Raw genomic sequence first — 12152 nt, forward strand, 5'->3', positions numbered from 1 at the left:
AGTCTCCAAATTATTTTCTGGTTAGGTACTGCTGTGTTTGCCTTTTAGAACTGTTTTGCCAAAGACAATGATGTGTTACTTCAGTACATTTAGGAGTTTTTAAGGTGCGTGGGATGGTTCTTCTCCCCCTCCTCCAAAATGGGATTCCTGTTGCTGTCTTCAAAGATCTCTTTATCTTTTTCCTGTTTTTGTGTGGACAGATAACCTGTGATAAACTAGTTCTACTATCCAATGTTTAAGAATGATTTCAGTACATGGACTAGAAAATTGAATATATGATTTGGTGAATAATTCTGCCTTAGTAGATCTCAACCAAGGCATTCTTCAGCATGGACAAAGCAGCAGTCCTAAAATAAAAGTTCTGCTTTGCAAGAGTAGCATTGTGTGTGTATTACCAGCGTGGCAGTCTTGATGGTGTTTCAATCCAACTTCTGTAGTGTGTACCAAATGAATTAAAGATTCTGGTTAAAAAGAATCCCAGATAAAGGACTTTTGGTTTTGTTTGGTTGTTTGTTTTTAAATCTCTGAGTATTTGTGTTCTGTTTTCTCTTTCAGTGACTGGGAGAGAGCTGCTGGCATGGAAGTGAGCTGGGTTTGTCCGTGGGAGCTGTGAGTAAGGTGTGTGTTGTGTTCCCTTTTGTCTTCAGTCTGCAGCTTTTGTTCTTAGGTCTTGAAAATTGCTTGTAGTCACTAAAAGTGAGGGATAGTGTTGCTTAGAGAGAAAATACTTTGAATTTGTATTAGTGTCAAGTGTGACAGCTGTGTAGCAAGGACTTTATAGTGTCAAGAATGTAAACAGCACATGTGTGCACTTTTCTATGCTGCTGAGCAATTAGTAAGACTTGTTTCAAAGAAACCGAGTTCAACTGCTTCTTTCTTTGAATTGGCAAAGAAAAGCAGCAATTTTGATTCCCCCATCCCTACACCATGTTCTTTACTCACATTGTTTGGATTTCCATGTTAGGGAGTACTTGCTACTTCTTTTCAATGAACTGTCTAGCATAAACAGAAGAGTAATATTGATCTTAGCTTCTCTATGAATCGCTGGAGAAAATTCTTACCTATTTTCAGTAGTGGAGAAATCCAAGGGTGGAAAGTCAGCTGTTGTAAGGGAAAAGGGAACAGAATATCTAGTAAATCAATTGCTGGGCCTTCCACTTAATGAATGTCATGGTGGGTAGCTGCATTAGAAGATGCCAGTAAATGCAAAGAAATTTGAATTCCACACCCAGTGTCTGTTGATGGGGAGGAGAGACAAAACCAATTCAGATGGGTTTAATTTCTGTGACAGTTTCTTACTGTCATGACTAAAGAATGTGACTGGGGTCAGAAAATGTCTTGTAGTCTCTGTTTCAGGCTTTGGTTTCACACTGTACTTCTCATGAGGTAACTGAAAGCTGTCATTTTTCAATGGGTCTTGCTCCTCTGCTTTTTTTCTATGTTTGTTGGTTTAGGGGGTTTTGTTTGGTTTTTTTGTTTGTTTTTAATGAGATTAGTTTAGACGAATCTGTGGTTGCAGGGTTCAGATTCCTATCACAATGGGAAAACAAGCATATTTCAAGGTGTAGCTTTCCATCAGAACAGCAAGCTGAATTGACTTGCTCTATGCCTGCAGAGTCACTGCTTGAAGGAGAGAAGGCAAGAATTTCAAATTGTGGTGTGGTGACACAATGTGGACATATAATCTCAGTCACAGCCCGTGATCAGACTGAATTAGACGTGATCAGACTGAATTAGATAAAATGTAAAACTACTTTGTCAGATACACAAAAGTAAGTTGCCAAAAAACCGTGCCAAAAAATCCTTAAGATTCTAAAGTTTTGTAGTTTTGCCTGCTGCTTTGTGCTGCAGTGAGTGCTTGTGCCAGAAACTGAACTGACTGAAATTTAACTACTTTATCGTTGTTTTAATTCTTCCTTTTCTGATAAAAATTTATAAATTAAAAAAATTATTTTTTTTATTTTAGTCTAGATTTGTTCCCTGTGCTGTCTTTCCTGCCTTGCCTAAGTCACCACTCTTTTATGCCTTATGTCATCCAGTTCTAGACCCAAATTTCAATTCTTCTGTCTGAAAGTGTATTGTTTCTTCTGAGGTCTTACTTCCATGCTTCTCTTGTCCAATGACTTTCTCATTCTAGTCTGCTCTAAATCCATATTCAGCAAGAGTTCCTTTATAATTTTTCAGCTGTGAATTTTTCCAAGTCAAAGCTCACATCTGGCTGCAGATGATCAGCATTCCCTTTTCTAGTTTGCTGTAGCCTCCCTGCTTCCATCGGTTGCTGGCATCCACTGCCACATGCCTTTGCTGCTGGCTGAATCCGTTGCTTCCACTACTTGCCCCTGTGGGATGAGGAGGAATGCTTTGCCTTTAACATGAAGGAAATTTTGAAAGATGCATCAGACAGTGATTGCAAGGAAGCCAGCCAGTTAGAAGGTGGTGGAAAGCAGGCAATCCTGTTCTAAACACACTGCAGTTCATCATGCATTTCTTTGGCAGCAGTGCAGGCTCAAACAGCTTGCGCCCTTTCTCGGCTCCCTCTGTTTTTGCTGGCATAGCTGTTTTTGTGGCCATGGTGAGCCACTCTGGGGAACACATCCTCCTGGAAAGAAGCATTTTTCTCTAGATTATTTTTCATCTGGTCCAGTACATGTTGTCTCTGTAAGATTTATGCTGGTTTCACAATGAGGAAGTTATGAGAGTGGGAATGTGTAGCAGGCTGCCTAAGTTGGCACTGCTGCTAGATATTTAAGTGTGCTCTTTGCCATTACAGTGAAGTTGATCTTTCAGTGTGCTGCTCTTGCAAAGGCAGGTCAAACCTCTGCACAGCCTTGCACTCCTGCTTCTTCCTTTGCATCAGGGCTGGTGACTGTGCAGCCACAGGGCACGGCCAGCCGACTGATCCGGGAATAAATGGCTTCTGGTGCTCTGCAGAGTGAATCGTCTGCTGCTTCGGCTGACCTGAGTCACCCCGTGGGTGCACAACCATTAGATCAGACAAAAGGAAAGCAGCAGGAACCAACAGCTTCATGGCAGTAGGCTGAAATCTTCTTTTAATTATGATGTTGAACTCTAGACCTAAAATACATCAGTGTACCCACTGACACATGACACCTGAACATGACACTTTTTTGCTCTCTTTTGTTCTTTGAACTTCAGCAAAAACTGTTATTTCTTCAGTAGCTATCATCTTTAGTCTCACAAACTAGATCATTCATTCAACACACTGAGAAGTATGAGAGAATTTGATGTTTGTAGAGTGCTTCACCAATTTAAGGCTTAACATCCTCTGAAATTAGAAGGATGTTGTCCTCATTTATGCTTTGAACTAAAGTAAGGACTTCAGAAATTGGTGGAGAGTTCATTTCTTTTTCCGGCAAGGATTGTTTGTTCTAAATATCATTGCTAATCTCAAAACTAGCTTTGGTATTATCAGTTCTCTGTGTACCCAAAGTTCCACGAGCTTGAAAGCCACAAAGTTCCTCCAAATACATATTGAAGAATGAAAAATATTTCTTAAAAAATAGCTGGAATGTCAAACTACATTTCTTAGCTTGCTATTTGTGGCTTTAAGAAATTAATGTTTAATGATGATTTTTGAAAACCTCTTAAAAACTTTCTGTCACTGCTGGATGGAGTGAATCAAATGTTAATGTTTTATGAAGGAAATATTAACGGCTTGAGAAATACCATAATTGATGAGTGGTTGTTAAAATCATGTCCAAGGCTGTGTTTGTCTACAGCACAAATGATGCAGTTGATTGCTTTGCACTAGATGTGCATCTTTTCTCCCTCAAGTCCTCACATCTTTATACAGCTGTTCATGCCTTTTGTCTGATAACATTTCTTGCTGGCCCAAGCATATTTTGACTCTTGTACTGCTAGATTTGCTGGAGGTGGTAGCAGAGAGAGAAGAGAGGTAGCAGCAGAAGATTTAAAGATAGCCTCTGTTACTGCAGTGTAACTGGCACAGTACACATACGGATTCGGGTTCTTTAGCTCAGATAAAGTTACACTCATCTGTGTTTTACCAGCATCTTCATTCCCATGTGTTGCAATCTTTGCCTTTATAATATAGGCTTTGCAGTGCAGTGGCTTGTGATCATGGCAAAATGGACAATTTACACTTCTAAATCACTGGTTCTAATCCAGAATGAATTTGGTTACTTTTGGATTGCTTTTGCCCCTCTGCCCATCCCTGCTCCCAGGTAACTGTGGAAGCAAAGGAAGCTGATGACAGATTAATTGTGCAGAAGTCAAAAGCATGTGGAATGTATATGTTAAAATAGAACTCTGTAATCTACGTTGGCCTCTTTTTAGTGGTCTGCATAGTTTGGTTTCTTAACTTAAGGCTGTTCCTGAGGAAGTCCTCAAGGCTGCACCTCTTCCATGATACAGTCTTTGTGATGTTTGCCTCGCTGCTGACTCTATTGTATATTCTTTATCAACGGTGTCATCATGTTAGCTCTCAATTAACTGGAGAAATAATTCTGCCAACAGTTTTGTGTGTAAGCTGACTGACAGGAAATGAAACCTTTTTTTAATACAACCTTGCAGATTTTCCTGTTGGTGACTTTGATATCTAAGGATACCCCTCATTCTGATTGTTACAACTTCTCAAGCTAATGTGGTGCCTCTGCTTTCACCTGCTGAAAACTTCACTTCTCCTGGGTCGTTATTTTAATTTATGGTGACCTAGCAGATATAGTTGCATTTGGGCATGTCATGGCATTCTCTTTGAGTCTTCTCACTAATTTCCAAGATTTGTCCACTGAAAGCCACTTTGCCCCAAGATTGCCTCTTGGCTGGCTGACCTCAGCTGGCATAATTTAACAGAAGGCTGCTCTTAGGTTTAAAATAAAAAAATGCCCTGTCTACTCAAAATAGCCCAGCTGCACACACATGCTGTTGCTGTTAGGTGCTGGAGGTTGCTTAGCAATTCTTAAATCAGTAGGAAATTGCTATTGCCCTGGCAACTTGGTCCTATAATGCAAACAAGGGAAAGCTGTTTAGAGAGGTGTCCTTTCTTGATAATTGCATGTGATTTGGTTTTTTTTTCCTCTGTGCTTCTCGGATTTTTACTCACTTATTTTAAAATTTATTTTTGTTTTAATTTTAAGTTAAAATTCCTCTATGTTTTACTCTGGTTATTGAGTTTTCATGTAAGGGAAGGTGATAGTCCTTGGTTCATTTAAATACTGACTGTCAAGATCTTAATTATACCATGAGTATGTGAGTATATCCAAAATGATGCAGGGACAATACCATGCTCTCAGGACCAGGAGTTTTTAAGTTACGTTGCTATAAAACACAAAACTACTGTCACAACAATACAAGCACGGACCATGACATCTGGGAGGAAACAGATCTGCTCAAGAGAAACAGTAGACATTACTTGTAAATAATAGCTAATCTTTATCCATTTCTAACTTCTGAAGGCATTCAAACACTTCAATTTCAGATAGAAAACAAGACAGAGTCAGTTTTGCACAAAGTATAAGATTAAGAAGAACCACAGCCATGAAGAATTTTCCGAAAAATATTCCCATTATCAAACCTGCAAACTACAAAGACTGAACTGCTCTGAAGCTTGTTTTACATGGTAGCTGTTTAAGTGCATCCTCTTGCCATTGCAACACCATATCACAGCAAGCACACAGGAAACCTGATTAGTTTAGCCATTGGTAAAAACAGTATTCCACTTTACATTTACCATATAACAAAATTACTTAGAGAAATTTCTCTTAAAACTGCTCATCCAGGATCACTGAAGGACAGCTTAAAGCCCATGAGGTGAGAGAGAAACAAAATAGACAGACACACACAATATGGAAACGTCTCTGACTAACAGTAAACTAGTGCAAAGTAAACTGGGATGGGGAGAAGGGATTAGGATTAGTTTCTTGTCATTTTATCCCATCATAAGGGCAGACAAGCACCGATGTTGGCAAAGGGAAACAACAAAGGCATGTGTCCAAGACCGCCCCTTCTGGCAGCTTAGACCAATTTAGCTGTATCATACAACCACATCCTCTGCTTAGACACCAAACTGGCACTGCCAACAAAAGGAGCAGTCCAGCCTGCTCATTCCTCACGTCCTGTCAGCCAGCACAGACTGAACCAGATCAAGGAACTGATCCTTGTTCTATTTGACCTGGTCAAACACACAAACACATACTACCGGTTTTAACCTGCATCTGTTGCTGATCTGGCTTTCCAGCCAGCCACACAAAAACTTGATTATCACGAAGGAGAATAAGGCACAAGGAAGAAAAAAAGAAACCAGGATGGCTGCTTTTGGTAATAATCATCTTAAGGTGTTATTAAATGATTCAATCTATCCAACATTTATGTTGGATATGGACACAAGCATTATGGTGGCACAGTTGTGTGTGTAGTTGACAATGGACTGGGGGACTGATTTTATTGAATACCCAGGAAAAAAAATGTCTGATTTCCAGCTAAATAGATTACCCTGTCAAAGAAGAGGCAGTGTAGGGACAGAAGTGAGCAGCTGGAAAGTGGAGGACTTAATGGTTGCTTAAGCTGATGTTGCTGCTATAGAACATCTGTGGTATCACAGCCACTCTTGTCCCAGAAGCAGCTGGCCTAAAAGTGGAAAAATGCCGTGGTAGAAAGCTTTTGCCTGGTAAGGCAACAGATACAAATCCTTGAGGGTACTTACTCTGAAACCCTTATAGAGGATAAGAAATACTAGCTCTTAATATTGTCCATCAGCTTCTAGATGACTCACTTAAAGATCATGGCATGGCACATTTCTTTATGGGAAAGTTTCTGGTCTGCTTGGAAATAACAGGAAAACAAACATCATAAAATTTTAATTAGGTTCTAGATATTAATGTGTGTAACTGTCTGATCATTCTACAGTGACAGTTATAGAGTGGTATAACTGTCTGGGAAGTCTTGAAGCAGACTTATGGTGGTTGTAGAAAAGGATTCCACATCTTTCACAGGACTTCCAAATACTGTAGCATGGATGTTTATAAATCCTCAAAGCATCTTTCAAATCCCTCTCTGCCCTCATCAGACTTTTAATTGAAAACATTTAAATCAAACTCATCCTATTACAACTTTTATTGTAGTCTTGAGGACTGGATGCCTTTTTTCTTTTTTTAATGTGGAGACATGTTCCATACTAAGACTTGGCAATAATCTGAAAAAGAGTTCTCTTTCCCTTAGGGAGAAGGTTGGATGTTTGGATGTACTAATGGTACAAGCTGATTCTGTCCTTGTGAAGTGCTGGTACAAGTGCTGGTGATGCTGCACAGCAAACTACACCAGCAACCTGACCTAGTAGAAATTTGAACCATGAAATGTGGCTTTTACATCTGTTTTATTGTGTGTCATTGCAGAATCTTGTTCTTGCCTGAAGTTGGAGATGATGTGGAGGAAGGAGAAGACAGGCTTACCAAATGCATTTAATTGTTCATAGTGTTTCACCCCAGTTTTGTTTCATTTGAGCTGCAGCCCTATTTGGACTAGCAGAATGGTTGTCCAGACTGAGTGAATTTTTTTGATTTTATGGCAGTGTTCCACTCTACCGTGCTGGTTCAGCTGTGCCTTGTGTGGAGGGATTGCTCCAGATGAAAAATTGCATTTCAGTTGAATCAACTTTCTGATACAGTTCACAGCATGGCTCTACAAGCAGCACTTCCAGCACAATTCAGGACTTAGTAGCAGAGCAAGAATGAGCGTCAAGTCAGGGTTTGCTTGAGCTGTGTTCCTTTGATGTGGGACAAACAGTGACTGACATGCCAACTAGGATTAAGATACCTTCCATCTGTGTCTTCTTCTGCATGAGTTAGGACATGTGCAGGTCCAGGTGCAATTCTAGAAAGTCCAGCTGCTGTGATGAAGTTTCATTGGACAAGTTAATGGAGAATCTCTGGTTTATAATCTCAATACCAATTAACACCCTTTGGTGTGGTCTTGCTCAAGGTTACATAGCAAAAGAGTGTGTGAGCAGAGGTCTCTTGCTCCTTGTTATGCTGTAACTGGCTCTGCTGGACCACTTTTGCTGTGTCTTGGTCCCGTGCTTTTCCATTAATGACACAGTTTCAGTAGTTTGGCTAATGTCAATATACTGATTAGGGAAATGGATTCTATTTTACAACACTGTTATTAAAGTGGTGTTTAAAATGTGATTTTCCTAGTTCATAGTGCAGGTTATAAATTCCTCCTGAAAAGAAAATCCAGTATATTCAAAGTTTCTAAGGACATTTGCTGTTTATCTAGTTGAAGCAGATCTTGCATATTTGAGACATGTCAAGGGTTTTCCTTCTCTTCTGAGAAGAGGAAGGAAATCTTTCTTTTCCAGGGCAGATTGAGGAGGGAAGGTTGAGAATTCTGTTGTTGCATATCCCCGTGGGGTGAGTGTTAGATCTGTCTGTCACCTGTTTGTGATTTCAGGCCTGGCTGCACTTGTGCTTCCACATGATCTGACCACCGTGTGGAACTGGGCAAGCTGTAATGTCTCCAGTCCTTTCCTTCCATAAAGCCCGTTGGCTTTGGCTCCTCTCACATGGTGACAGCAGCCCTTACCAGCCAGACTCCTACTTGGGCAATTACTCTTCCTTTTAGCCCCTTTCTACAGGTCTTCCATCCTACAGGGACAGAGCCTGAGACCAACTATGTTGGTTGTGTTTTAACTCTTTCCAGCCTTTGCAAAGGTTGTTGTGATGTACCAAACTCTGTTCTTTTAAGTCTATGGTTTAAGGGTGTGTGTTTTCAGGTTTTCTCTATCCATTAAGAGAAGGGCGTTATACCTATTTTTTTCTCTTTTCAGATTACTGTTACAATTCGCTTTCAAATAGATATGATTTCATGTTTGCTTTGCACAGGAAAAATATCAAGGAAGGGTTAGGCACTTTCTAGCCAAATCTTAGCTGAAGTAAAAGCAAATACTTCATATGGCAGTAGGGTTTGGCTCAGTCTCATTTGTTTTGTTTTAACAAGCACCAGCTTCAGTTGGTGGTTTTTGTTGTTTTCTATTTTTTTTCTCCACCCTTCTTTTCTTTGCTTCTCTTCAGATCATGACATAGGGTCCTGGGAATGAATGTATGACAACATGGATGCAATAACCTGTTTTCATTGCCAGTGAATTCTTATTGTTGTCTTAAATATACACTGAAAAAATTTTTGAAACAAATTTTTCTACCACTTATAACTTTGTTCTGGATATTACAGAACAAATTATGCTAATCAACTGAAGTATGCAAGTAAGGAAAGTGACTATTTGAGCTCCTTTGTCAGCTATCCATGTGTTGGTGCTGTCACATTCATCCAGGTTAATTATGAGTGTTAAGTGGGGAATACTTAATAAAATCTGTGTTGTTAAAATCCTTGTTTCAAGTTTATGCTTTTTGACTGGTTTCTGGAGGATTATCCTGATGGTTTTGACTTTGCTTTACCTGCATCTTTTTGAAGTTGAAGGTTAGCATCTGCAAGTACCTTTTGCTTGCTAAATTAAAGCAGTGCATCCGAGTCTTCTGAGTTGAAACAGCAGCATGCTAAGAAGCAGGAGACTTCCGTCCTCATTAATCAAAACCAAATATGATTGCCCTTGTATAATGTCCGTTATTGTTTAAATGTTGACACAGTAACCATTTCACTGGAGACTTACAGCTGGTTTGTTTCTGTTTAAATTACTGAACAGAAAAGAATTTTAATATGAACATAGAAGTGGCTTTTGAATACTTATTTAAAGAATTATGGAAATGTAATAAAACCTTTAAAAATTACTTATTTCATCAAAGCCCTTTATATATTGCACGTTTTGGTTACTGTAGCTGAGTTTTAAGACAGGAAATCTTTTTTGTTTATGTGGAATATTTTTCTTTCATTCATTTTCATTGATTGTGAATGGGGAGGACAGAATAGAACAAGGGAATTATTTTTGATATGCGGTTGATTATCTGAAAATCCTCATTTGTTGTACTCAGCTTTCCTTCCAGGTTTATTATGAAGGATTACTTTACCTGACTGGATTTCAAATAGACTGTTGTTAAAATTCTATTGTTATAAAGGACAGTAGTCAAGAGTTGAGCAAGGTTCCAAATAGGCTGACTTCATGAGAGCAAATCAATCTGTGTCTTCTCAAGACTGGGTTCCTAAAATACCAAAAACCAGAGAATGTTCTCATACTTTTAATAAAATTATAACAATCTGCAGTTTCATTGGTAGTTTCTGCGGTAATGCTGTTGGAGGTTTACGCAAGTTTTTAAACTGCTGAGTTGAGCAAGTTTCATTGGATTTCAGCTGACGGTGATCACACAAACTCAGCATGTTTCTCAGTAGCATGGAAGACACCATGATGAACTGGACATATGGCTAAGACTCTCCTGTGAGATTTATGGTCTGTTTTTTGCTGTTTTGTCTTGCAGGTTGCCATCACGAAAGCCAAAGTGGATTTCTCCAGCGTGGTGTGCCTGCCCCCTTCCGTCATTGCTGGAAATGGGCTGGACGGAGGAGGGGCTGGCGAAAATGACGATGAGCCGGTGCTGGTGTCCCTTTCAGCGGCGCCCAGCCCGCAGAGCGAGGCTGTGGCCAATGAGCTGCAGGAGCTGTCCCTGCAGCCCGAGCTGACCCTCAGCCTCCATCATGGCCGCAACCCCAACCTCCCGCCGCTCAGCGAAAGGAAGAACGGTAAGTGTGTGACACTGTGCTCATGGGTCGTGTAGCGTGTCCTCACCAAGTGGTGGTGTCATGGTAGGTGTTCTGGTAGCCCGTCTGCTTCTTATTGCTTCTCACTATGGGTTTTTTGTAGGGAAACCTAATGGTCTAGAGTTCACAAAGTGTATTCACACTGTTCGATTGGAAGGGTTGATGTTAGTGGCTGTGGAATTTCCACAGAGCTCCACTGATAAATGCTTTATATTATTATTTTAGGTGAATACCAGAAACAGCTTCACTGTACTTTGTGGTGACTGGGTTGTGCAATACTGAGACTGTCAGTCAAAAGAAGTGTTAGCTCACCTTCAGACTGTAGCCATCTGTAGGTTTTTCTTTGTCACTTTGGTCTGCACTTGCCAAGGGTGAGTAACTTTCCCACTGCAAATGTCTGAAAGGTTCTTTCAGACTTCCTGGAAGGAGAGCCAAGACCTAGAGTTAAAAATGAAGTGTCCCAGTAGGTCTTCTGATCCTTGAGTGAGAATGGCCTGTGCATGTTTCTCAACTTGCAGGTATCTTATGAGCAGCTATATAGTGGGTTATAATATAATACAAGGTCACTCAGTGACCAGAATTCCTGGCTTTGAAAGGCTGTTAACTGTCTGAAGCTCAGGATCCCCAGGCTGCCATGGAAGCCTTTGCATGTTCAGCCTCAACCTTTGAGAGAGTGGTGAAACCATTTGATAAGCAGTGGCTTCTGTTTGTGAAGTCTTTTTGGTGGTCTCCCTTCACTCCATTTTCTGGGGTATGTTTTTTGGTAACTCCTTGCAATATGAGGGACTTGCTGCAGTCTGAATTCATGCTGTCACCTGCAGGGTACTGTGGATTTGAGCATGCTCGAGTCTTGTGTGCCTTAGTGTTGGACATTATGGAGTTGCATGACGCAGCATATGAGAAATGCTGGGGAGCTTCAGAGTGGCTTTATAGCCAAAATATAATGGTTTATGGTAAAGTGATTTAGAATATGTGCACTGAAGGATAGTAATTTGGATTGAAGGGGTACTTCACTTAGCATGGCTGGATCTTTATATCTAGAAAATGACCATTCCTTTCTCTGAATGGCATATCAGTATTTTGCAATTTGGGAGAATTGATTAACTTGAACCAAAGTGCTGGGTTTTTAGGAGGTTAAAGAGTTTCCTCATTCCTGTACATTATACCATCATTATGTGTCAAGTTAAATTTACAAAAAATGGAGAAGATAGAAATGGCAATAACAACAAAAAAGTTCTAATCCTTAATGTTTGCTGTCTTCTAAGATAAAATACAATAGATGGAGGTAAAGGTGGTGATAGTAAATAGAAGAAAATTGGAATGTTAGTCAACAAGGTAAACTGAAATCAGCACATCTCAACTAGTGGTAGACTTGGGCATTTTATGCTTATGAAAGCAAGGAGAGATTTCAAATAGTATTTAATTGAGATAACGGTGAAACTGATAGAGAGGTGGATCATGGGAAAAGCATA

General features: G+C 40.0%; 1 protein-coding gene across 1 annotated transcript in view; it reads left to right on the forward strand.

Annotated features, from left to right (window-relative positions):
• The first annotated feature begins 558 nt into the window (after positions 1-558).
• Positions 559-12152, forward strand: part of MRTFA (myocardin related transcription factor A) — an 87037-nt gene continuing 75443 nt past the window's right edge. The window contains exons 1-2 of the mRNA XM_088165273.1: positions 559-618; positions 10401-10662. The gene's annotated coding sequence lies outside the window, so the exon portion shown is untranslated. The remainder of the gene's footprint in view (positions 619-10400; positions 10663-12152) is intronic.

Source organism: Sturnus vulgaris, chromosome 5 (genome assembly GCF_052056855.1).
Source record: "Sturnus vulgaris isolate bStuVul1 chromosome 5, bStuVul1.hap1, whole genome shotgun sequence".
Classification (NCBI taxonomy): Eukaryota; Metazoa; Chordata; class Aves; order Passeriformes; family Sturnidae; genus Sturnus; species Sturnus vulgaris.